This window comes from Bombus affinis, chromosome 14, assembly GCF_024516045.1.
Source record: "Bombus affinis isolate iyBomAffi1 chromosome 14, iyBomAffi1.2, whole genome shotgun sequence".
In the NCBI taxonomy this organism is placed as follows: domain Eukaryota; kingdom Metazoa; phylum Arthropoda; class Insecta; order Hymenoptera; family Apidae; genus Bombus; species Bombus affinis.
Genome location: NC_066357.1, coordinates 3435350 through 3461156, shown reverse-complemented (window position 1 = coordinate 3461156; position 25807 = coordinate 3435350). Strand labels below are relative to the sequence as shown.

At 41.1% G+C, this 25807-nt stretch overlaps 1 protein-coding gene across 5 annotated transcripts in view; it reads left to right on the top strand.

The window, feature by feature from the left end:
* Positions 1-25807, top strand: part of LOC126924382 (putative mediator of RNA polymerase II transcription subunit 26) — a 63256-nt gene that overhangs the window by 6097 nt on the left and 31352 nt on the right. Inside the window, exon 1 of one of the 5 annotated variants that reach the window (XM_050738787.1) lies at positions 12325-13105. The exons of the other annotated variants lie outside the window; for them this stretch is intronic. The gene's annotated coding sequence lies outside the window, so the exon portion shown is untranslated. Of the gene's footprint in view, positions 1-12324; positions 13106-25807 lie in introns of those variants that run through there. 5 annotated transcript variants of the gene reach the window in all.

The window sequence follows — 25807 nt, the reverse complement described above, 5'->3', positions numbered from 1 at the left end:
AATAACATGATAAGTTACATTCTCGATGTCCTATCGGAGAACAATTTTCAAATTCTGTATGTTGCCGATCAATCGCACGTTACTAAAATTCTTTCTTCGGCTGGATGCTAATAAAGCGCAGTGTCGGCCATAAGAAATGCGTCCTACTTATTATGAATATATTACGTAAACATTAGAGGGTAGATATTCTTGCTTATGAAAGGAGATTTTTCTTTAAAATTGGCCAAAAAATGCATCCTCGTTCTTTGAAGAAAAATTATATTTTGATCGCATTTATCTGCTCCGGTTAAAATTATCGAAGCGTGGAAAGGAAAAACAACGCCGGCCGATGTTGGCTCTCTGAAAATTTGCACTGATTAAAATCGGACGTTCCATATATCCCGCTGCTATATAATCCACGTAAAGTAAACAGGCTTCTTCAAAGAGAAGACGGAAAAATCGAATATCGAGGCTGACGTAAAGACTTTCTGATCAACTCAGTATGAACGTTACACAAGCTGATCCGTGGGAAACATTTCCAAATATTAAACTTGCGAGCGAGAAGGTCTATCCTAGCTTTGGCCATTTGAATAAATCAAACCGATTTAATATATCAAACTTCTACCGACCGTTTCGTCAAAGTCAACTTTTATACGCGGTATGGAGAGAATCCTTTTTCCTCGTTTAGAAACTGCAAAGTCTACAAAGAAAGATACTGTACAAATAACAACAAAACGAAAGATAACCGGGAACAAAGCCGTTTATTGTTGAACGCTGTTCTTGCATAAGGAAGGCGCGTTATCGTCATCACCGTTATAAGATACCGTGCTGTGCAAAAATTCCAAACCTATTAACAAAGGAGGACAAAGTAACCCCGATGGCCATCAAAGTCTGGGGCCCCGAACTTTTGCAGAACTCTGCACAAAAATGCAAGTCTCATCACCCACAACGTGGCATGTTTCGTCGAAATTTATTTGTCGCGCCACCGAATACGTTTCCTGTTCCAGTTTCGAGGTAACCCCAGTTCCGCGATTCTGTAAACGCTTTTTGTAATTGCAGCGGTGGCTCTAATTAAATTAAGGCGCGCGGAAATGCGCGCGATTCGTTGCACGGTCGACAATGCACAGTTAATGTCGCTCGGCCAATCGGTTCGTAGAAAAACCAAGCACGGTACTTTCCATCTAGGTGTTCTTGGCTCGCGACCATATACAGCGATAATTGAGCGTCTATCATAGAAAACTTTTATGTCCATATCGTACGTGTCATAAAAGATATTTTGAAATGTCTTTAGCACTGTAACGAGACTCGACTATCGTATTCATAAAAAATGTCTACAAGCGATCGAGCGTTTTTGCGAGCAATTGTACGACGACGTTTTCACTAGGATCGAACGCTGGTGAAAAATGCACGACGTCGTTTTCGCGGTGGGACTTTTCGAATTTACGCGTACATTGCAATTAAATCGAATTCGCCTCGTCTGTGCAGAGGCGAATTTTCCAGGCAAATTTTCACGTGGATGAGATGCAAACTCGTGTTCCTTATGCATGAGGCGGGAAACGCGGTAAAGCGCCGATAATTTCTTGAAACAGACTCGCTTCAGCCTCTCTCTTTCTCTTTCTAACCATGAAACGTTTCACAGCATCGCTATCAGAAACGGTTTGATAACGGCCTGCCTGCGCAACGGGAAGAAACTGAATTCTCATTGTGTAAACGCGTGCGTGTTCCAGCGGTTTCCTGCTACGTGAAAGTCGATGGAAAGTAATAAATTGAATGGCGAAGACGAAGTTCGGTGAATTCGTTCTTTAATGGAGGAGAAGGCATCGGGATGCGATGAAAGCCGCAATAACGACTATGTTAACGCGCATCGAAATAATAACGTGTATGCTCGTTACATATTTACTTTACGTTTTTCAACGATATTCTACCGATTTATCTGGTTACCAACAGGAAGAACAGGAATTTCTAAATCGACCGGTTAGAAGATTTCGTTGATACTTTTCCAAGTTTCGTGTCTTTGTTGTCTTATATATATGGTATGTCTTATATATATATCTGACCCCGGTCAGGGTCTCTGTATCGTTGCCACGTGTTTAATTCGAAATTGTTTAGTTAGCGTCGAAGATATACAGTGTGTTTTATGAAAAGAGGGGTCTACTGCTTTACGACCTTAGAGTTTAGAGTACAGTAGAATTCCATTTATGTGAACTTGCCTGGGGATAAGTAATGTATGTAATTGGAGTTCACCAACTCTCCACATTAGCTACGATTCCTCTAATTCATATACACACAGTGTGAAACATTGTCGACCTTTTTAGTCTGATAAAAACTGATCTCGTTGTACGTTTATCTTTGATGACATGGATTTCTCAATTTGTTTATTTTCGAGAGCGATTTCAGAAACAGATAAAAGAGAACGCATTCAGAGAAAGTCTAGGCGTTTAGACGCTGATCCCGACCGCCGTTGGATCGCATTACGGGGACATTACCTACACTTAAAACCGCGAGGTTACGCGTCAACCTAGTCGTTTTGCGACGTTACCTACTTAAGCAGATAACGTCGCGGCAGTGGTAATGCCAGTTTACGATCGCGCTAATTCGGTTAAATCGCGGACTGCTGTTGTCATTTTCAAGTATCGAGATAAAAATTTTACCTGAGATCTGAAATTCCACGTTGTCAAGCACCGGTCTTATAACGATGCTGTGATTATGCATTTATCGACAATCTAAATAATATCGAAGAGATACACGGCACGACAGTAAAGTTCCCGAACTGGTACTAGACCACGAGTTCTAATGGTTTCCAATTAAATTCTATCGCCTTTCCTTCAAATTATATTCTATGCACAGTATTTGAATTCACGGAGGTTTCCAATTGTCAACTATGTAACAGTTTTATGAATATACCATGTGCGTCGTACGAAACTTTCGCAATTTCATTGACATTGCGACGAGACACGACTGTCGTGATTATATCGATAAGATTTGAAAATCGAAAATATATTAGTTGCAGAACACGTACATGAAAGGTACCTATGTGCGAGTGTTGAAATACTTTCACGAGTCTCTATAGCGGTTCTCCGTCGAGTGACACGGGACCTTCCGATTTCGAGGCGAGCTTCTTCGACCGATTGCTCTTATCTGCCATTGTAAATCTATCTCCCGCCGTGTGACGTATTTATCGTTGAGAAAGTAGCAGACAACGACCTTGATTCTACCGCGATATCTAGAGGTATCGAGATATTTAAATTTCGGTCCACGAACGTGGCTGGAGGTTCCCCATTCCCCTATCTCGAATTGCACGAGGGATTTTCGACCATTTACATCCCGTCACGAGAAGCACACTGCGCGACAATAAAATTCCCGGATTATGATAATACAAAATCGATCATTTATTATCTTAAAAAAATAACCCTCGACGTGAGGGCCTCTTTCGATTACACGTTTAAAATGAATGTTCATGTTGTATATTAATGTTTTACAAAACACATGTTTGCGATGAATATTTGGTAATTTCTACACATATACATTTTTAGATTGATTTCAAATTTTACCAATGTAATCACGACAGTCGTATCTGATTAACAAAGATTTCGAAATGTTTTATTTATTCTACGATAAATGTTCAAGTACCAATGTACTCTACGATCTTTTTTATTCTGTATCATCGGAAACAAAACGACTCGAAGCCTTTTCCTTTTTCGTACAGACAACATGGATCGTACACCTCTCTAATTCCTGCACGCGCTCCAAACGTTATTTCCCTTCTCGCTCTCTGACTGGAATATTATTTAATCTGCAGATCTACCAATTAAGAAGTGAAAAGCTCGGGCAGCAGGAAACGAGGTACGATTCAACGGATCGCAAACCGGAAGCATCGGCATTGCAGATCTCTTCCGATGAGACTCTCCTTTCTGTCCCCCCTGATCGTGCAGAGAATGAGCAAAACTTTACACCTCGCGCGGAGAGGAACCCACGGCGTTTAGATATCTTTTATCTTTCTACAGCCATACGCTATTTTCCTGTTCTTCTCTCTCTCTTCTCCTCGTAAGCTCTTTACCTCCGCGATCCTGCTGAAATTCGTTGCCTCGTCGGTCGTTACCGCGATAAAACTGCGGCACGGTGACGCTTTTTATTTCGACAATGGTATGCTCGCGCGAAGACACTGTTTGCTCTTAATTACTTTTGCTCTAGATTCATATACGAGTAAGGCGGTTAGATGGAAAAATGGAAGGCATAAAATTCAGACGAAAATTCTGTCCTCCTTTTTAAGCTTTTATCTTTTGATCTAAGAACTGTAAAAAATTTCCAAGTCCTTGTATTCGTCCTTATTTCCTACGTTGGTTGGAACACTCGGAGAAAAGAAAATTCCGCTAATGATAAAACTTGATCAGAAGGTAGGTTAAATTCGCGAGACCTCCAAACAGGTAGATAGATAGATAGATAGATAGAGAGAGAGAGAGAGAGAGAGAGAGAGAGAGAGAGAAAGGGATAAGAGAAAATTCTACCCTCGGCCACCTTTTAACTCGAGAACCGTAAAACACTCCCACTCTCTGTTGCTTTACCTTATTTTTCACGTTGGTTGGGAAACACGAGGGAAAATAAAATTCCGCTAACGATAAAAAGGCGCGTAAAACTCGCGAGATCTCCACCTTTCCGTGGGTGAGTTTCGTGTTTGAAAAGTCGGGGGCCGAGACTCGTCCGATATATTTTTTCTCCTATGTTACTCTTTATTTCGTCAACGTGTTGTTAAGTTATTATTAAGCTATTATTATTATTACCCCCGAACCGTTAAAACTCCGCCGTTCCCGCCGGAAGAACCCTCGAAACTCCCCTGTGCGTTATAATCGTCCGGAAGCGTAGCGCGAAGCGCTCTTGAAATTCTCCCCTTCTCTCTTCTCTTCTTAACCTTCTTATTGGAAACACTGCATCTCCAGTCCCTCTGTTCTTATTTACGAGAACGAAGTACACCTCGAACGATCATCAGATTCAAAGGGCGGTACGTAAAAAGTAGGTCGATAAAGTGGCGAAATGGTGTACGTAAACCGGATCGTAAAAATGATGCAATCAGAGGTTGGCGAACGATTTTAAGATGTTTATATGAACTTTTAGAATAAACGCTGGTGGCGATAAATAAACCACAGTGACGTGATAATAAAATTTATGCAAACAATAACGGGAAAGGTGGAGAAGTATAAAGGACTTGAGAGATAAAAGACATTAATAAAATAACAAAACGTCTAAAAGACAAAGGTATTGCGTACTTCGGTATGACGGGTGGTGATTGCTTGTACATTTCGAGGATCGATTATTACTCTAGAGATTTTGCTGCTGCTTTTCCTCTGATCGTTTGATAAACAAAAACTCGAGTGTTTCGCGGTGAAAAAGAAACTTTGTTCCTTGAATTTCCAAGATAACCACGGCGCGTGTTTTTGGTCATACTTGACATTCTTCGTGCAGTGGTTTTATTTTTTGTGCGTAGGCAGCGCTGCTTGAATGCCAGGACCCCCGATAAGAATCCACCTTGAATTCCAGCCAGAATTTCGGATTACTTAAACTTTAGCGTAGAAGAATAAAATAGATTAAAAAATAGAAAATGTCAGCTCAGAATTATTTTCACCGTAGAACATTTTCTCGTCCAAGATCTGCCTATAGGTGGCACTGATCCCTAATTATTAATAACGAAATTAATCGAATATTCGATACAAGTAGGAGAATAAAATGGCTTCAAAGTTCCGATTGGTAGCGTACATTTTCAACTCCTTATACTACTCTAGAAACTGCATTGGAAAGAAGAATGCAGAATAGAACGGAAGGTCAGGTCGATGTAGAAACGATCACGATGTACTTCCAAGCTATTACGAGCGCATACGTATGCGTGACGCGTGACGGAGTCACAGACGCGTGCATAGAGGCTTGCGGGGGAACGCTTCATTCGTACAATACGAATGAATGGGCAGTGGTACGACACGACATCCGGTCGGAAGAACGGATCGCGGGGAAGGAAGGGTCCGTCTGGTGTACGCGTTCATTTTCCACGATCGCTATTTCAAGAGAGCGCCGGGTGCACACGGTACCAAAGGCGGCGACGGCGGCGAAAAGCCTCGTAAAACTTTACGACCAACTCTAAAGTCAGAATCGTCCGGTCGCGAAACACTCCGCCGTTTACTCGTTTCTGCCGCGTTTATCCCGCGAACGCCGATAACACCAATAGAAAACGATGTTCCGCGATCGGACCCCGTCCCGATCCACCTGATTTGCGGCGTTCCACAGTAAATCGTGGCCGAATGGTTTGCTCGAGTTGTTTAGATTATGCAGCTATCGTTCAGCGATCTTTTATGGCCCGTTTTAAGACAATGATTTTGATCGTTCGAGTACACTGTTCGCTTTTGATGAATCTGGAGAAAGTCTCTGTTCGAGTTTTGAGATTTTAGTCGAGCCACGTATCTTTGAATTGGATAAAGGTTTAGTAAACACGCGGTAAGAAACAAGTTTGTTCACGTTTTCTTATAAATACGCATGCACGTGACATCGCTTTCATAAAAAATATACATATACATAAATCAGTACTTTATTTATTTCACTTTCACGATCCGTGTTATGGAAATCTGTGTTTGAAGGTTTACAGGCTGAACGTTGACACCATCTTTGTAAGCAATCGACCATTACATCGATCTATCCATCCAGCCCTAACACTTATCGGTACTGTAACTTTCTCACCAAGTCGTCATTTATACGATGACCGTTTATTTTTATAGCCAGAACTCTCGATTACAAGTTACAACATTCAATCTGTTTCACTTAAAATCATAAACCTCTGCAAACTACCTATGGAAAGAAAATCGTTCGAGCAAAGTGGATGTCCTTCGCGTGCGGTAAAACGGCTTCATTTTTCCTCCACCGTTTTCATCTTGTCTCGCTTACACGCGTATTGACCGCGATAACGGTATTCCGGTTTCGCAGGCGCAATTAGGCGAAACGGAGCACAAACATTCGGAACGTCGGTCGGTATCCTGGCGCACTGGAGATTTATTCGAACGATATACGCAGGTTCACGGAAGTATTCGAAAACATTTTGAAATTTCCTTGTTACGAGACTCGATTAGCACGGTTTCGCGTAACAACAAAGTTTGTATTCCAATCGTTTCTTTTTCTTCGTTCCGATTAGCTTTTCAAATGAACTTATCACCAAATGGAAAGCACGCAGGCTTTCACGGTTTCGTGGATTAATTATTGTGAAAGCCACTGTGCCACGTATAATTGGCGCCAGGTTCGACACGCGAAAAAGCGGAATCGAGGCCTCTTCCTTGTTTCGCGATCGTTTCCCGCCAGATATTGGCTCATCGTCGTTGTCGAACCTAAGTGTTGAAATCCGGGATCGTCTTCGGGTGGACTGCGCTGGGTCTAAAGGCAACGAAGCGTGGGGCATCCGATCTTTCGCAACGAACCAGGCAAACGCATCTGTTCTTGTCCCGCGGCGAACGGGAGTATGATTTACGGCGGCACAACGAGATAGCGTGCAACTTTAATTCGTGCCTCGTCGCAGTTTCGCCAAGCCAGAAAGCCAATTTGTAAGAAAGGATTAGAACATGGTTTCCTGTTTGCTCCATTATTTAGAAATTTTCAGCGTGCTTGAAAACTCTCGAAAGTATTCAGATACTTGTTCATTTTTGACATGATCTGTTTTAATTACAAAACTACGGATATTCAGAGGCTGGTGAAAATATTCGAACGCTTGCCGGAAAACTTTTATATTACGTTGTATCACGTGTAATACTATACAAAATATATTGTACTGTACAAAATAATCGTATCGGTAAATTGTAAAATAAGCTCGAGAATGTACATAAAAGGATATTTGTTTTAAACGTAAGCTTAGCAAAGAATTCTGACAGATCGAAATAATCGAATGATCCGTTGTATCGATCAGTTATATTACACCTGTTATATCGATAATACATCAATATATTTACCTAATATCAAAAACTCGACTCGTGTCCGTCATATGCTTTTTACATAAGAATGAAGATAAATCAGCATTCCTGGTAGCGTTTAATTCGCGTTTGTGTGCGACAACCTATTGAACGTGGTTGGAAGGAAAATCGCGTTACTCATCGTATGATCTAATATGCCGATGATTTAGAACGGCGGCGAAGGCGTGCGAGTGCGGCTTTTATTTCCTTCGGAATTTAATAGTTGAAGGAGCATCGAGGGCGTAACATGTCGGTGCGCCGAGAAAATTATTTTCACCCGTGTAATTAAAGCCCGTTCAGTCTATTGTTAAATATTGCAACAAGAATCAATTGGCTGAGGCTACAGGCATCGTAAGAACGTGCTCTAACGCTCGCTACGAAATTGGAACGCTCGTTTCGCGATTGTAAACGTTGATGAAACACCGATTACCTATTAATCAAAGTGCTATACAGCGACTCTTGCATGATACTACTGTATTGTTCCAAAATATCGATAAATTTCACTCTTCCTGAACATCGGCAATTTATTTATGTTAGGCATAAACTACTTTGGAAAGCTATTCGTGATTCAGTAACTTATCTATATCGACGTGTTCCTATTAAATGAATTCATTGAGCGACAGGTAGCGAGACCGATGTATGTACAACATTATTGAAAAATGTAAATAAAGCAACATATCGTTTCATCGAAACACAAGAAAAGTATTGACATTTATTGCGCAATTCAGATCTATAGAAAAAATGTCCGCACTTGAGAAAGAAATTATCCTGTAGTTATAAATGTATTTCAACTTCTTCAAACGTCGTGCCCACTGTGGTGTCTAGATGGAATAGCAAATAGCGAGAATACAAATATCAACCAAATCTTAGAAATCTTTCGTCAAAACTATGATATGGATCGATTGAAAAAGAATTGCAAACAAGAGTTGCATCGATACGACCTTGTTCCTTAACTCGGATGTAGCAGTAGATTCATCTCGTTTGTCCAAATAAATTTGGCAACGAGGCAACGTGACAATAGAGGTTCCAGTTGTAGAACAAGATCGAAAAGAGTTTCAAATAAGTTATACACAGAGTTATACTTTAGTTTGATATAAGATAACAAGGGGTTAATTTCACCCTTGAACCTACAACTTGGCATCCCACGCGTTCCTGCGAAACACACAAAAGGGGGAAAAAGACAAGACTCATAAATAACTGGAACACGAGGATAAGGGATAGCACTTAATCCCTGGCTCGTTCGATCCTCCGGGCTAAATTTACGCGGCGTCGCGTGCCGATCGCGTCCTTCGACGCGCGATGCGTCTCCATTAAGCTTCGTGGCCGTCCACTTTCGAATGCTTTATCGTTGTTTTGCTTAAGCGAGCCATGGCCTCTGCCTAACAGGCAGAGAGCAGACGCTCGACGCGTAAATCTAAATTTAGTGACGTGCATCTCCTTTCGGAAGAAGATTCTGTAGAGGCTTTGGCTGCACCGAGTATATACGCGTAGGGTCAGGAAGCGAAAGAGAAGAGGTAAGAGCTTAGCGAGCGCAGACTAAGCAGCGATGCACTTCCGCTCGAAATAACCTCTGGACGTGAATCCACAACGAACGAGATTAACGAGCAAGCTTGGCCGGCTGTGATAACTTTGTATTATCTCGCTCCTGGGGAAATCATGTGATCGACGGCCTCCCCTCGCCGACGTCTGTCTGCTTCTTCGTTGAACGACCCGCGACCAGATTAGTCGTGCGTACAGCATGGTTACCCGCGGCTACATGCTACTCGTATCTGTCGATCGACACGATTTCCCGGTTTATTTAAACGCAGGCAATTGGTTCAGGTTCGAATCGGTTTCAACGTCCTATTTAAATTCCACAGAAATGCTGATAGGATGGTAGCGAACGATAATTTTCGATTTAGTATCTCTCAACTCGTCTAATAATAACGTATTGTATATCGTTGTGTCTGCCTATGTTAGATTCACAGGAGAAAGTTTCGCATCTACGATCACATTCAGATCATTTTACTTGTCTCAACTTTGTGGAATATCCTATAGATACGTGTATATAGCGTTTTCCTACCGTATCAATCCTATCGCACCGTCTTTCTTATCGTAAACGTTATATTACTTTTGCACCACTGTGTAGCAACCTCGTAACCAGCGCGAGCCATTCATACTAAGAACTCGAATATCCAATGAATTCTCCTGTCACCTTGTAAATTCGTACGAACGACATTTACAGCCCGTAGATCTTGCCGGTTCTTGGAAGACATTGATTTTCATGGGACGAAGGGCAAGAACGGTACTCGGAGAGCGGAGAACTTTCGGTAGAAAGGTCGATCAATCTGCAGACCCGTAGACGTATACTCCGATTCGATTTCTCCTATCGTACGTCACGGAGCCGTCCAGCGCAGTTACTCGCGGCTCCCTCTTCTTCTTCAGGGTTCAAATGTCAGTCGGCCTAAAGGTCACGTCGATTGACCGACATTCACCGAGGTGCGCGGCCATTGTCTTCTTGCTAATCAGAGTTCTCGACACGATGGGAAACAGCGTACACTGGTCAGCCTCATGGGCGTCGTTTCCACGCAATTTCCATCGTGGGAAATTCGATTACGAGATCCTTCTTCTCCGTGTTTTATCACGGTGACATCGTAAACAGCCGTTTTCGAACTCGCAGAATTGCGAGAAGAACGAAGAAGCTCTGAGTGGTTTAATCGAAGGAGCTTGGAATCCCAGCCCGATAATCTGCTCCAGCAATTCTTCGTCCCTTCACGCACAAAGTTTAATTGCAACCGTAGCGACCTTATCGACACGCGATAGACAATAGACGCGCCAACACCTCGTCCAACTTTGCCTAACACCTGAACTTTGACATGGAACGAAGAACAATCATCCAGGCTAAGTTCGTTCCTTGGGACGTAGACGACTGTGGCTCGTTCTGGTAGGAGCTTAATGAAGTTACACATAGAAACCTTGAATACCGCGTGCTGTTTCTTGACATCGTCGCCGAGGGTACTATAGACTCTCCCTCTCGTTTATTCGAGGGGGACGATCAGAGGAGAAAAAGTTAGATCTCGTTCAATTCTGAATTTTTTATAGACGAAAATACTTCCTTCGGTTGGATACGCTGGACCTTGTTTCGACAACGAGCTCTTGTTACTCTGGTCCATGCTTTGACGCCGTTTATCAAACAGAGTGGCCTCGACTTTACGACGCCACGGAGAAAGGCTGTTGGCGACCTTTTCGCTCGCCATCGTTAACCCCTTTCCTTTCGAAACATTCTCCAGGACCTGTAACTGAATTCGCAGTTTCCCCAGTTATTTCGAGGCATTATTGGAGGATGTGTCAATTATTTTTGGTTCGAAGCAACGTGAGAGATATCGAAAGGTATCGCGGCAAAAGTGGTTCTACAGGTTCTGGATATTTGCTACACTCTATGATAAAGTTATTTGTATTCAAACACAGTTCCATCAAGTTTCACAGCGATGTTATTGTACTCTTTACTAAAAAGATTAGTTGACAGATGATAATTTAAGAGCAAGACAATGTTCACGATATTAACGTAATCTGTAATTTTGTTATTGTAAGATTGCACGAACAAAGTGTTCTTCTTCATATTTATTTAAATATATTTTCTGAACGACAAATTTACGATATACGGATTCGTATATTCAGTCCTTAAGAAGTTAGGCAATGTATCATGAAAATATTCGAGAAACAGTGGACCAACTCTCAGAACGAGAACATTTTTCTTACAACATATTATTCACGGTCCCCTGGAACTGCTTTGAGACTTTCGCATTCGATTGCTTTTGGAAGTTCGTAATGCTGTTCCATAGAATCGCGGACTCAGCGAACGAATCACGCGACCGTCTTCGACAATCTATGCCAGGGAAAAGCTAAAGATGTCACCGTATCGAATCTGCTAGCGTAGCTACGACCGTAGAAACCTGTATATTTATGCGAAGTCCGTGACCTTTGAATACCTCTGTCTCGTATATTGCACCGTGAATATTCCGCTTTGTTAAAATAGTAGGACGAGCGCATCCAGAATTTTTCGCGAAATTGAATTTATCCTATCCCCGTAACTAGTCTATTTAACTGGCCATTTTATGCAAATGCAATATCGTAGGAATGTTGGGTTGCAATGTAAAGTAAGTGGAGGAAAATTTTATCTCAACCCTTCAGAGACCTGGTCTTTTTTAAATCTGTGAGAGAATTAAAGTAAACGTACGAATTCTTTACAATCCAACGTTTCGAACGAAGTAATCATTTTTTAAAGTTTTCATAATTTCTGAACGATTTTGCAAGGTTTGCTTAAGTTTTCATAAATATTTTAATATTTACGAACGATAGTGCTCGGTTCTCGATCACTCGTCGTTTACGCGGATTTTCTCTGCCGTGCGTAACGATGAATTTCCTTGCAAATGCAAATCTCCAGAATTCCAGTGCAACAGATACCGGATCAGAAAGTCTGAAAAGAATTTGCAGCCGGTTTTATTATTCGCGATTCAGAAGTTGCAATGAAAAATGGTCTTATACGTTCACGCTTTAACCTTGAACGAATGGACAGGTCTAGAAAGTGTCCGCAGTGCAGAGTAAGCAAACACACGATGACGAGCAACCGCGTGAAAGGATCGCGGAATTCGCGAGATTCTCCTGTGCTCGATTGCACTTTCCACGACAAAGTGTGGAAAGTGGGTGTGCATCGTGAATTAGTATGAGACACGTAGGGTGTCTAATCGTCGTGGAAAGTGGGGAAAAAACGGTATGCAGGGCGGAAACGCAGTGGGACGAACGAAAAAGGAAATAAACCGGCTGCAAGAAAGTGCACGACTATCCTGATGCTTCGGCCTAAATTATGCGTTTTCACCGGCGTCGTATTAAACACTGTTCTCGTTCGTTTTATGCGGTGGAAGGGGAGCTCTTCGGTGAGACCTGATTGCACAGTTCGCGGTGGTTGTTCCGTTGTTCGATTCAGTTTGCGTTGGATGCGTGGTCGTTAGCGGATCGCAGTAGGATTAACGGAGATTTCGTGTGTTGTTTCCAGTGTTTTCACAAAGTAAATCCGACAAATGGATATTGTACGAGAAAAAGGATTAATAAATCATCGGATGAAAGTTTCGTTCGCGATTTAAAAATTTCGAAGATGAATTTTGCTGAAGGTGGTACAGGTAAGAGTACGATTGTAATTTATAAAGAGACGTAGGAGATGTTTGAAAAGCCGACACGTGTTTCATGGATCGGAAGATGTAGAATATTCTACAGTGGAATATGCTACATCGAACTAATTAATTAGTTAGAACCTTGTTCATAGTAGCGTATATTGCGATACATATACGCGTTTCTTCACCTTCTTTACGATATTCAGATTTTATTTACAATTATTCGTCATACCAACTATGCTTCATTCATCGTAGCATACATTACTACGCTCGATTTTCTTGGAAAAAAAACTCTTAATCAAGTTCTTATGAAACACGGCCGTGTCTCAAGAAATACAAAATTGATTTCGCGAGAAGTCGTAAGCAGCGTTAAGTGGAGGAACGAGGTGAAGTCATCGTGTCACACATTCGCGCAGCTAACTGAAACGAGAAGATGCGTTTATAGGGAGAGTTGGTGAAAGTAATTTTTCTCAGTAGCCTACGATAAGCTGGATGCTTCTATACCAAAGATAAGAGATCAGCACGCGAGCAAATAATCCATTTCGCGGACGGGTCGGCGATTGGTCGACCGCCATTGCCAATGCCGTGCGCGCGCGAACACGTGAATATACTCGTGTACTGTAAAAGCAAGACCTTGCTTCTATCACAAAAGGCGGACTTTCACTTATTACGAGCGAATTCACGCTGCTGTGCCTATCTTTTTTCTTCTCTCTTGGTAATTAAGGTGTACACGGCCGCGGTTCAAATTACCGACGATGATTAGGCTGTAGGTGCTCTCCCTCCAACAACTTAATGACAATATTGACGCAGGAACCTAGTTTCGGTCCACTTCGAGTTGCGAAACGAATCGCGGTTAGGTTGCGAAACTCTGGCAGCACGTTGACAGAGCTGCACCGCTCTGGGCCTTTGTTTTATTCTACTCTAACGTGTGACAACTTTAACTCTTTTAAAAGCTATCATTAAAGTTAATGCTATCGCAGCTGAAATTTCGCACTGATTCGTTACGTTTGTTTTAGGAATCGACAAAGTTAAACGAAGTTTGATCGTAAATTAAACCTGTTCCAAACTTTTTACCATATATTCGATTCCTACTTGTAACAATTCTAGCGTAATATTCTATCCATATCTTTTGCTTCGATACCTTAATTTTGTAACATTCGAACAATTCACAGCCTCAAGTGGTTTCATCTCCTCCTTTGAATGTTCTGCCATAGAAAAATCATTTGATCGCTAATTAAGCCCAATTAACGCTTAGGAAAATAGACACCCAACGAAGGATATGCCGGTTTCCAAGGAAAGTTCGACGAAACGGAAGTTAGGAGAGCGTGGAGTGTTCGGCACAGATTCCCCAGCCAGCCATCCGGCAAACGGTACTCCGCTCCGTGTTCGTTAACTTCTATCGGTGAATCTAGCGGCGAATAGAGTCGGTCGCGGCATTAATATTTATTTCGTTCGAGCGGTTGCAACTTCGCCAGATTCCACTAGTACGGTCTTTAAGTAGGGAGTCGACGATTGCTTTAATTTGCAGCATCGTTTCTAAGGACGAACGAGCTGGCCGCGATACGCGGTTTATAGAGTTGTAAAGCGGCGGGATTTATTAACGAGTAACAACCTGTTACGTCCACTTCTCTCTTCTCTCTTCTCTCCATTCCGAATCGTTCAACTTCCCGTCTGTCGACTACCGAAGTCGCTTCTTCTGGTTTCTGCTTTTTGTCTCTGCTCGTTCGACAGCTAAGATTATCTTTTGGTAGTCTGTTATCCGAGGCGTGAAATTTCCATCGATGGGTTTGCTCTTTCTTTGTACAAGAAACAAGCGATTTCTTTGCCTCCTATCTTTATACAGATCGATGCCTTAGCTTGTTGGAAATCAAACTGATCGAATCTAATTGCGAATTGCCTATTTCTGTTTAAGAAATCTGTCAATGACAAATATGATCGAATATGATACGAAAAATTCCATAATGAGTTATTTTTCTAAGTAAAATGACGAAATTGATCAGAGTCTAAAGTTTCTTTTAAATTAACCACACGAATATCATACATTCTCCTCATAAAGCACAGACCTATTGCGAAACGTTACCATGGATCGCATTAATTGATATTAACACACGCAAAATACAATTTATGTCTTTATTTTTCTCTCTTTTAATTACAACGTCACGATACTCCGTGATTAAAAACGAGAATTCTTGTATTAATTTCACTGGGTTCGATACGAAAAGATAAGATCCGTGAATTATTGGATACAAGAATTTAAAGTCCATTCCCTTGAAATAATCTGGTATTAATTGAATAACTGCGCGAGCCACGTCGATCGAAGACGTATCACGTTCCCTCCGGTCGATTCGATGGTCTTCCGGTGTTTGCTCGCGTTAAAATCCCGTGACGACGATCTGAAAAGTGTTCTCCGGACGGTGGAATGGACACTGGCACGTTCTCAGCTCCGGGAACGTTTCATCGAAACGAATGGAGCGTTTCGCGTGGTTTATGTACGTTCCTCCCAGAGTTATGCGTTTCTTCGGCAGCCGATGGCAAACGTGCTGGCACGTAGCGGAACTTTGCCCCGTACGTGGTCCTCGCACACATAATCCACGCCTTCATTGTCTGCATTAGTGTGCGTCCTCCGTATAGCCTGATCTCCGCTTTGAAACTTCGTCGAAATTAAAGGAAATCTTCCGTTGAAAATCGACGCTTATATACTTTTACCTTTCTTGCGCACAACTCAAATATTTTCCTTTGTTTTGTTATCGTAATCGTGACACGAGTTAACCACGAGAAGTGAGTATCGTTGTAATAAACGTATAAAGCTCACATATACAGATGTAAGACTCTAAAATGGACGGTACCAGATACATTTCCTCGCTGTAATATCGATAAACGGTTCTTGGAAAACATGCAGAGGATGTGAGAAGGTCATTAAAAAAAAAAAAGAAAAAGATAGAGCGAAGGTATCGAAAGTTTCTCCTTCGATAGGAATGTTGGCATAAGTTATAGAAATGCAGTGAACGACTAATAAATAGCATTCGTGACGCGAGAACGAACCAGCCATTATTGCGAAAGACGTCGTTACGAGTTTCTGCGATTCTCACGACCGCACCTTTCAGGTCAATTTTCACGCGTTTACTATCTTCCAGCTGATTCGAACTTTTCGCAAGACTCTCACTCGTCCGAGAGATACGTGCGTCGCATGAAACATACTTTGAACTAGGAATTAGTAGCCATATACTAAACAGTTTTCCATTCCGAGGCTATTTAAACAAGTAAATTATCAGCAGACTCGTCGATGATATTACTGTTATCTCTTCGGATAATTCGCGCTTTGATTCTTATGTATCTGACCCAGTTGTATCGAAAAGTAGCTCACGATCACCTGATACGACCCCTACTCTATACTTTGCACAGAACAATATCCTATAGAGCGAGGAAAATCTCATGAACGATTCCCATTAACCCAGGTCGCGGTTCGAGACGATCATCCTGTACACTCCACAAGCATGTACATTCACAAACACGGAGAAAAGCTCGTTGAATAGCGCGTGAGCGTGCGTATAACTGAGTTTACGGTATACTGGTCGCGCGGGAACGAAACCATCTCGGATAAGAATATAAATCTGAGAGATTCGTTCGGTTTCTCTGGTTTGGAGGACCAGGCAGGGGAAGTGCGGAAGCCTCTGAATGCGGAGAGGAAACGCTGACACCGGTCTGGTCGACTGTATGTATGCGAATGAACGAGAACCAGCAGAGGCATTGACCTCTTTGGCGACCTGCACACGCGTGCGCGTCAGTGACACCGCACGCGTGCGAATTCTGCCTTCTCCGGATGGATCGACTACGGGTCAAAAACTTTCTATATTTTTCTTTCTACCTTTTACACATCTTTTTTACTCGAGACCGTTTATTAAAATATTGGAAAATAGGATTTTTGGTCTATATTGGAAGTTAGATTAGAAAATGGAAGGTCGTGAATATTTTATTTACCTTCACTTTTTTTTTCTTTATTTAAGAATGGTTATTAAAATACTACTAGAAATGAAAATATTCTTTTAGTTCGTTTCGTTTCGGAGATTTGATTGGGAATCGAAGAGTCATCAATTCTTTCCAGAAGAGTTGAAATATACGCCAGATTAACCTCCAGTCTGTATTAAATAAATTTCAATTATACATAAAAAAAAGTTCATTATATCGAACGATTAAGTACCCAATTAAATTATGAAAATGTGCATTTCACTTAAACGTATGAATTAAATATGGCGAATAATGTATCCCCGCGCGAATTTCACACGGTTAAATAAGAAAAATATAAACAACAAAATACATTAAAAAATATCGGTATTTTTAAGTTTTATCCGAAAGTAAATCAAAGCACGCATCCTTTTTTACAGTATCGATTCCATCCTGTTGCGGATCTCGTTTTTGACTACCACTATGTTTTTACACAAAACGTATAAAAGATTAAACAGAAATTGTTTTTGTTATCACGTAACCAAAAATAACGTCCGCAAAATTTATATTACAGAGTATCGAACACGTTCAAATTCTAAATGATTAAAACTTCAGTTTCTCGCCAAACATATCCAGCAAACCTACGATTCTTTATTCTTCGATTAGTTTTAGCTCCCTCGTGCCGTATTGCGAACGATCGAGGCTTCGTACAAGGCAACGGCTGAATCGCCTTGAGATTTCGATCGGGAAAGGTTACACGGAGGTTTCGCGCGCACAGAAAGAGCCGAGACTGTTAACGTTGGTCAGGGATACTGTAACCTTTCGGATCGGTTACTTTCGTCATCGTCGCCATGATCGTTTGCAATCCGCGCAGGCTATTACCTCTAATTATTATTTTAGTCTGCCATTTTACGAGCCACAGAACGATCTTTAGGGTTTCTTCGAAACGGCTAATTGTGAAGTTCTCGATTCGCGTACTCAGTTTCTAGTTATTAAACCCACGACTGCCACACACTTTCTCCCGTCCAGCATACCTTCCCACGTTCTTCGACCCGCGGTGCAGACGACGCTGATATTCGCGCGGATAATAGAAACTACCGGAAGAATGAATTCCTTGCACCAGTACCTGTCAGTGCTTCGGTAATTTCGATCCTATACACTGACTGACTAGACGAGTTATTAAAGTGATATTGCTGCAGCGACACCATCTTCGAGTGAATATTAGGAATCTGAGCGAAAATCTGTCAACCGAGAAATTATACAAATCCCGTCAGGTTTTAATACATTGTCATATTCGAATAAATCTAGTAAAAAAAAAAAAAAAAAAAAAAAAAAAAAAAAAAAAAAAAAAAAAAAAAAAAAAAAAAAAAAAAAAAAAAACTATAAGAATTGAAATACGTGGATGAACCAACCGAGTGCTTGAGATTAGAACGTGAAAGAACATGTAGGGTATCGTTACGTTAAGATACTACGAACAAAATTTCTACGATGACGTCAGAAAGATTATAATATCTTAACAATCTTCTTAAATTTATCTTGGGACGTATCGTGCCATTTGTCTGAAAATGATACGAAAATCAAATTAATACACCGAACGGCAATTTTATTCACGCTTTTAAAATCACCTAATATTCCTGCTCTTTCAGCCAGTCCACGAATGTTACAATAAAAAATTTCCACATAATCGTACGTCTCGTCTGAAAACGTAGCGTAGGCATACGGAAGAATCAGATGTACGAAGAGTTCCTGGGTTAATTAACGCGACCGACCGGAAATCTGGGTAAAAGTTGGCGGGTATTTCGCGGATATCGGAATTAGTTGGCCGCACGGTAACGCAGAATCGAGAACGACCTCATTAGGGGGCCGTTTCTTCTAGCAGGTAATTAAACGGGCGAAGGAAAGGAAAAACTCTGGCCGCGGGTGCATCGGTCGCGAAGTAGGGCTTCGCATTAATTGTATCGCGCCTCGTTAGGTCGTCCCAGAACGGGTCGAGGTGTTTCAGACTGGGCTAGGGAAACGACGCAGTATGCCTGATAGCCGGGAGAAACAGAGAAGAGAAAAAAGGAGGGAACCGGGTCCGGGGACCTTGTGCTCATTGCCACGGCGGATCGACTCCGGAACACGAGCATCACGTGCTTCTACAGCACCGAGAGAGAGTTTCGACGATCCTAGAAACCCTGACACGCCATGCCGGTCGGGCCTAGTTTTTTCTCCGATCAAACCAGCTTGCCTTCCTTTCTTTCGTATTCTGCGCCTTGCTTCTTCCGCGAAGAAGAGTTTCTTTCGGCTACGTAAGATTCAGCGTAACGATCATCCACTCGATGATCGACTCTGTCGAGATACATCTTCGATTTTTAAAAGATTAAACGATCATAGTATACGGAATCCAGCACTGGAGTATTATAGTGGAATAGCGCGGCGTGTATTCATTTTTGTTTCTCTAAATTTCTAAAGTATTGGTAATTCTGTACACTTTGTGGTAGGTTTTTAACAGAGTAAAAAACATCAAAACTATTTAATAGTAGATTCCTTTTATACGATTCGACTAACATTACGAATGAAATTCTACAAGTCACGTACATTATAACGTTCCAACCGAGATTAAGATTCTAAAATGCTAAGAACCGTTCGAAAGATCTTGTATGGAGATCTTACGTGGCACGCCGTAAAAATGTAGGAGCGTTGCAGAGAGGCCGGAGTTCCAACAGATCCAAAAACAGTTTCTTTTCGACGTGGCTCCATGATTCATCGACGATTAAAAATTGCCGTTTCAAATATGGCGTGCACATGTTGCGAAAAAGATTGTCAATGTCGTGCCACGTGCGTTGCCTAAACGGAACGAGATAGCGAAGGAATATCAGAAAGCGGATCGGGACGATTCCAGAAGCGGATGACACAGTAACCGGGTCCAGTTTTTTCGCGACTCTCACGAAACCTGGTCGTAGGCTGCGGAACCAGCGCGGTGAACTGCCACAGCCCTGGAACAGCGTTGTTTCCGGGATCATCGTTTACGATCGACGATCGAGGCGATTGTTCCGGCTACACGGCAATCTATAGGTTCTACCGGTTTTAAAATCGGGGACAACGAAGCGACGATTCGTCTTCGGGCAATTAGAAATCGGTCGCTATTCCGCGAAGGCGGTTTTTGAGATTTTCTGCTTCATTCTCGCTTCCATGCGATTTCTTTCTATCGACACGCGCGAAGTTCCCAGAAGTTTCTTAGAAGATAACGATGAATTCGACGATCGATTTAATTTCCAAGAGGCTCGTATTTTAGTATATGTGTAACGTATCGAATTTCTTCTTAATTCTAGCGTTCATGGAAATGTATTTCACGTCGATCTATGTAATCGCGAGAAGATCGTGATTAGGAAGCTTATTTTGGAAATTAGGTAGTCAAGTTTTCCTTGAACTTGTCTATCGACTTCAAACATTGATCGATAAACGAAGATGCGGGAAACAAGTTGAAAGTGGGAGGATTATCGGCCGGAAATCGGTCTCGTTTCGTTACGAGTTTCCACGAAATCTACTCTTGCAACGTTTCGTCGTCACAATGGCCGCGAGATCTATCGCGGTCATCGATCTCTTCCTGTCCAACGCTGCGTTGTGTACGTAGAAAACTTTGACGTCATTCGGTTGCCTTGGTATCGCGCAACCGACGCGACGCTGCAACCGACTAAATTCCGTTGAGAATTTCAGCCTCCCTACTGTTTATCGGAATAGTAGCTATATATAACTGTGTGAGATCTCGTAGTCGATCGATGAATTCTCTAGATCGTTTTCGACTCGAGTTGGTCGATTAAATCACCAGCAGGAACTTGGAAAGATTAATGCTGACGTTCTTTTCGAACAAAAAGAAAAGAAGAAGTAGTTTTATTGGGCGGATAAAATAAATAACATGAGAAATGAAAATAGATTGTTCGTCATCGGTTGTAGGCGAACGTGAGTCTAGAGAAGACACAAGAAGCACGGCGACCAATCGTCAGATAAACGAGAAACGTATCTGCTGTTTTGTTTGAGGAATACGCGCTATTGTTATCGAATCACGTGGACTCGCTGTTCGTACTAGATAAAGCAAGTGGACGAAGTCGAACGAATGGACGAACGATAATTAATTCCGTGCGATCGATTCAACGTTCGTCTCTGCTCTACGTATTTGTGTAGTATACATCCATTCACGAGTATTAGAACACCTGCTGGTCTCGTGTGAAACGAATAATCAGTTAGAATATCATATTCGTGCAAGATAACGATACAAAATGCACGGCAGAAACGAAGAAAGTCTGCTTGCAACAGTTAAGAGGAAAATAATGTATTAATAATTGAAGATTTCTTGCAGACAACGCTGTAAGTATAAGAATTAAAAAATATTGTTCGAGCAATTTCCATTTGTAAATAATTATTAATTATTAGCGTTAAAAAGTGATTGACTTTGGTTTTTTTTTATTACTACCAGCCCTGTGACAATTCTTACTCGGAACATTATAAAATATATTTGTGTAGTAAACATAAAAAGTACATCTTCAAAATATATAATTTTTGTTATTACGTTTTTATTTTTTTAATTAAAGTTATTTAGGAGCAAACAGGATTGGTATCTACAGTGCTTGCAAACTTAAACGAATGTGCCTAGAGATGACACGTACAGGCTTCTCTACAAATAGTATAATATTTAGTATCCAATACTAAATAGTCCTTTTCTGATGAATTTTGACTATATTAATGGAAAAAATAAAAAATTCCGTGATGCATTTGCATTATCGTACACTCAAGATCGTATGATAATGAAAATAAATGAAATATCGAAAATAATTTTAAGTCAGACAAGTGTTTTCTCTCCGCTAAAAAATTTGATGCTTTTACATTTTATGTTTCACATGTTCCCACAATTTTCGAACGCGAAGCTTCATTGGAAAAGAGTTCGCGATAAATTAAATGACTTAGAGCGTGGCTAAAATTAGAACGTGATTCACGAAGTACCTTATATAATATCCATGAAACTAAATAACGCCGAGTAAAATAGAAAAATGAATAGTATATGTGTCAAAATTAATCAAAGCAGTATTTCGAGATAGACGTAAATTACGAGGGAAACGTTTAATTTTATTATAGTGTGGCGAGATAACTCGCGTGAAATATGTATTTCTAATTAAATATTGTCATGCTGTGGAGTGGAATGTTCACTGAATCGAAGTGGGTATTCATAAAATACATGGCATTTTACGCAAGTATTTATCTGAAATGTATGGTGAAGGAATAACGTCAATGAAATTGTCAGATACTCGACTCTCTATATAATCAATAAAATGTTGATTATGACATTAAATACGCGAACTCTGTGTAACTTAAAATTTTTAATCTATCAAACAATTCCTAAAGATTTTCATAATTCTTTAAATCATTTTTAAGATTTACTTTTCCTTTCCAAACGAGTGTTTTAACGCTTATGAGCGGGAAGCATATACATACAATCGAGAACGAGTGTAAGAAGTTTCCGGTGGAAATGGGAGTTTAACCGGCCGCTTTATTAACCGTTGGCTTCGTATCTCCTTAAACTACGAACTTATTCGAAGTCGGAAGAAGGAACGAAAATCAGGACGGCGAACTTCCGTAAAAGTAGGAAAACGAAATCTCTACGCTCGGTTTGTCCCGAGGAAACGTTTCGCCATTTTGGAGAACGCGCAGCAGATAGTCGACGTTTTCATTAATTTTAACACTTTGACTAGCTCCGACTGAAACTTTCATTAGCGACTGGCTATTTTTGTTGGAAATTTTAACGATAACTATGGATTTCGTTGTAGTCATTGAAAAGCTTAGTAACTTCAAATACATGTAAAACGTTCGCATATATCCAGGATGTTCACAATCCTCGACACGAGAAACGCTTCTTTCTGTCATTTCTGCGATTGAACCGCGTCACGCGGTCGCCTCGATGTTACGGGAAAGGAAATAAAAACCCATTGTGCAGTCTAGCACCTCTCTATTGTCTCTCGACGTGTCGGCCGCTTTGTTTCGCGGCCACGCTCTTCTCATCTTTATTCCCTATGGATGGATCGCGCTTTCGCGGGACCGTTCCGGATAACGAGGCAAACGCCGAACATCTACTCGCGTTGAAAAAGTTTCGCGGAATATTTGAAATTAATTATTGCAAAGCTGTTGCTAGTTTTGCGCCTCTACCGTATTCTTTGCCGCAAAATAAATATTTATATTTGCGCGTTGAACGTCATTTTTTTACGGTAAAAGGGAACGACTTATAAAAATGTAGCTACCGTATGTATATTTAGAAGATTAATGGCGCGAAGCAGGATGTTTCGAGGCAAGTACAATAGTATAGTAAACGCGTTAAAAGTATATGTATACGTTCGTTTCTTTTCGCTCTCGAGAGACGGCACGTGCATAGGAATAAAAGTCTGGATGGAGGCGCGTTTCACATTTTTACGAGTCCCAGCACGAAAGTTTCTTTATTTGCAACGGCTCATATTCCTCGAGGTGATACTGCAAAAGCTCGCCGGTGAAAGAACCGCTTTCCAAATACATACATCGATGCCAAGCTGTTCTCAGTTGAATCTGGCTGTAGCGTTTTTACCAATGTCGGACATTCCAAGAGCAATTGCACCTATATGTAGAATATTTAATCGCTCTAAGTTGATATTGATAACACGGTTGGGAAATAGAGAGTTGCGTATGCCTAGCTAGGTGTAACGATGCGTAGAATCCTGAAAGATAAAAGATTTAAAAGAAACGATGACCGAGAATAATAATGGGACAAACAGGTGACACACCCCGATTGCCTACGCGCGATTACACAGAGATTTACAGCCTCGTCGATAATTAATTTCTTTGCACGTCGAACGAGCATCCCGTTTCCTTTTTTATCTTAACGGATCTCTCGTTTCGTGGTGCACGCGAGCTGCCGCAGGAAGTAGCATTCTTGTTAACAGGAAAAAACATTAATTCGTTTGTTTTCTGGCATTGATCGTCTTATAATGGCGACCATGGTGTGGAACGGTACCAGACACGTAAGATTGCAGGGTTACGAGGGAAAGTCCATGGCACGTATCAGCTACGTGTTGCCTTCGCGCATTCTGGCTCTCAAAGTGAAAGAGCCGCTATTAAAAACGCGGACGAGCAAACGACGCGTGAACCGTTTGTTTGAACTATCGCAACGTGGCGCGATTAGATACATCGATACTTATGGGAAATTGCGTTTGAATTAGAAATCAACGATTGACATTGCGAGGGTACTTGGAAGTAGCATTTCTGCTAATATAAAATATGTGACTGGAGAATAAATACAATGGAAAGCATTCGATTTGTAAACGCAGTAGGTTTCAGCGTGTATATAACAGACATAAATCTTCAAACTTTGTTCCTTAGATTTTCATTACAAACTTAAATAGCCGAGTTGCGAAAAGAGTCTTACTTTTCTCCTCGCGATTCCAAACAATTGCAATTTTATCAAAAAATGTTTAACGCGTCAATCCTTCTAAATTCTTAAAAGATTCAAATAGTTTGATCCAAGTTTAGAAAAGCTTATCCTGTTTTATGAAGTGTACGAATACTTTTGCCCGGTGCATCGCTGTGTATTATAAACGAGAAAATGACTATGTAATAAAAAGAAACAGATTTTCTAAAGGAAAGAGATTATTTTGATATAGAAAACACGCTTTAACTTATCTCACCTCGGGTCTCGATTTATCCGGATCGCCTGTCCCTCGATTAAGCCGGTTGATCAAGGTCCTGCTATATTCTAATGTCGAACAGTCAAACTAGTTGCTTTCTGTCGTGTAACGTTGTAGTTAAGAAAAGTGAAATATTCGCACGGAGCCCTAATTCGATGGGCCGCATATTTTATTATTATATATATTTTATTAGTCACATTGACCGTGTTCCACCGAAGCAACAGACCGGTCTTCCGTGAAAATATACGACCGATGCAAACGGCTTCGAAGAGAAATGTACTCTGGGTTTTAAGTTTATTTGAACAAGGAAGGAGGACGAGATTCTCCGAGAGCGCAGTTTTCATTCTTGAAAAACTTCCTCTCAAGTTATCGCATTAATTTCGGGCCAGAGTTGAAGAAACGCTCGGACTCTCTCTTCTCGGCAGCACGCTCGTCGCTCCGCCTCGGTTAACAAGAAAAATTCGTAATAAGAGGCGGAGAATTTCAGGACCATCGGGCGCATTCCAGGAGGATACGACTTCGCCTGAACTTTTAATGTACAGCTCGCATATTTCATTGAATGCCCCCCTTCCTGGTTTCACTACGTTTGATTGATTTAAAACCGAATTACCCTCGAACTTTTACGAATCTTCTTAGTCCAATGAAATAACTTCTTTTCTTCCTTTATCTCTGACTTCCCGTTGTTTCGGTGTATATAATTCTACGACCGATTGAAGTCGAATCACAATCCTGTTCCAATTTTCAAACAAAAGTATGCTTTTCCAATAAACAGGACGGATATATCCAATATTGAACGTATCAATTGAATTTGCAGTGTACCACTCCATACATACGTACATTTCCTTTGAACGTTACCATTCATGCATTTTATCCAAGTAATAAATAATTGTTTTACTATTTGAAGCTACTTACACGCTCCATGGATGCTTCAATTTACGCATCTGATCATGCATCGCTTATGAGAAACGCGTGGTCGTGAAAATCATCGGCGCACGGTCAAATCAAATCCACGCATTCACCGATACGTTATATAAATATTTCAAACGTTTCCGTATTCCTACACGCCAGTAATCCTTCTATCATTTTA